At 40.4% G+C, this 1,941-nt stretch overlaps 1 non-coding gene across 1 annotated transcript; it reads right to left on the bottom strand.

The window, feature by feature from the left end:
- Positions 1-1,525: 1,525 nt before the first annotated feature.
- LOC142437706 (small nucleolar RNA SNORA25) lies at positions 1,526-1,654 on the bottom strand. Its single transcript, XR_012782236.1, has one exon. It is a non-coding gene; the product is annotated as a small nucleolar RNA SNORA25 (small nucleolar RNA).
- Between the last annotated feature and the right edge of the window lie 287 nt (positions 1,655-1,941).

The raw sequence follows: 1,941 nt of genomic DNA on the forward strand, positions 1-1,941 counted from the left end.
AATTCTAGCTGCTAAAGATTTTCAGGTGGCTGAGGATGAACTACTTTACATAGCCTTGTTATACAAGGTTGGAAGTATACCTTCGGCCAAACTGGGCCACATAGACAATTGTTAAACATTTATTAGGGAACAGGCATAATACCCTTATAAATCCTAGCCTCGGCAAAACCTCAACTTTCTAAACTTTTGGGTGCTCAAACACTCCCATGCATCTATACGCAGCGACGAGAGGGCAAGGAATGCTTGGGACCACAGAAACAACAATGGCTTCAAACGTAGCAATGATTGTGAAGATGGCACAGTCATTGTTTGTTTCTGTTGTACACAGGCTCACTGTGAGCTGGACCCATCTCCATGAGATCACCAACAACGGACAAATACAGAAAGAGACAAAGATCTTACACTGGAATAAAGTCAGAGAGAGAGAGAGAGAGAGAGAGAGAGAGAGAGAGAGAGAGAGAGAGAGAGAGAGAGAGAGAGAGAGATCATAGCTCTGCATATGTCTTGAAGTTGAATGGACTAGTTTTCAGGACTATGAGATAATAAATTCATGGTTTTTAAAGACCCCTGCTTCTCTTGTTATAGCTGCACTAAGTAAGTAAAACTTTTTGGAGAAAGAGGAAGAGAATTGGTTGCCTTGCCTTTTCGAGCCCTTAGAGATCACTTACATTCCTAACTTCACGAGGCCCTCAGCCATCTCCACGGCCAGCAATGGCTGGTCAAAGTTTCCTACGGCCACCACTCTGGTTTTCTGTTTTCATCATCGCAGTGGATTTTCTTAATTGCATTCTTCCCTCATCCCCTTATAAGGATCATAGGATCCTTAAGGCATCCAGGGCAATCTCCCTATTTTGAGATCCTTTAGCTAATCGCACTTGAGGGGTTCCCTTCGCTGTGGAAATAGCATATTCAAAGGTCCCAAGGATTCGACATTCAACATGTGTTAGGAACCAGTATTCTGCTAATCATGCCCTGTTAATATTCTAAATAATTTTCCCTAGAGATAGTTTGAAATTAATTTCAATTTTGGAGTCATCTATTGAGAAGTAAAAAGATTTACTTTTCAGATTTTTCAGATCAAGGTGTAAATTCTGGCTCCTTAATTGACAAACTGCAAATCACGAGGAAGGAAACTGGAATAATAAATCTATGTTTTGCAGTGCTGTCTTGAGGACGAGATGAAATAATGATGAAAAGGACTTAGCACTGCGTGTGGCAAATTGGAGATACTAAGTATAAAGTAGCTATCATGATCAGTAATAGAATTTTAGAACTGGAAGAAGCTCAGAGATCATCATGTATAAAGGTTCTCTGTATCTTCCAGAAGCATACCTACCGTTTTATAAGTCCCAAGGAAAATTGTATGTAGAATCTCATAAAGAACCTGCATCTATAAAAAGCTGAAAGCAAAACATACATTCCCCGCCAAATTTCCTTTTTCCTTCTTCCACATCCCCCTATACTCTTTTTTAGAAGAAAATCATTTGCCGTTTGCAGAATCCTTTATTTCTTTTTTATTCTTTTACATTGTATCTCCACAGGAGAAAACATAGCACTAGAGAGTGACTATGGCATTCCGTGGAGAACTTTCATCTCTGGTCACAGCATTAAGAGCTCTTGGTCTCAGAGCCACAAGCCCTCTTTGAGATGACCTGAGAATCCTTTATTCCTATAGTCCGAGGACAACAGCTGGAACGCTTTGGAACTAGTCTGACTTCTCTTTGAAATTACAAGAAAAAGAGTCACAGACAGCCGAGTGACTTCTAAGGTCACACAACTACTCCATGAAAGAGCATGATCAGAAGTTTTCACTTTTCCCCCCGTATCATGTTGGCGGTGCGGTAGCAGAGACTAACCAGAAAGTTGTGAGAGGAGTGAATATTAGAAAATTTAGCAACAGCCAACTATCCTTAACGATGGGCAAAATAAAAGATGTCTTCC

This window comes from Tenrec ecaudatus, chromosome 1 (assembly GCF_050624435.1).
Source record: "Tenrec ecaudatus isolate mTenEca1 chromosome 1, mTenEca1.hap1, whole genome shotgun sequence".
In the NCBI taxonomy this organism is placed as follows: domain Eukaryota; kingdom Metazoa; phylum Chordata; class Mammalia; order Afrosoricida; family Tenrecidae; genus Tenrec; species Tenrec ecaudatus.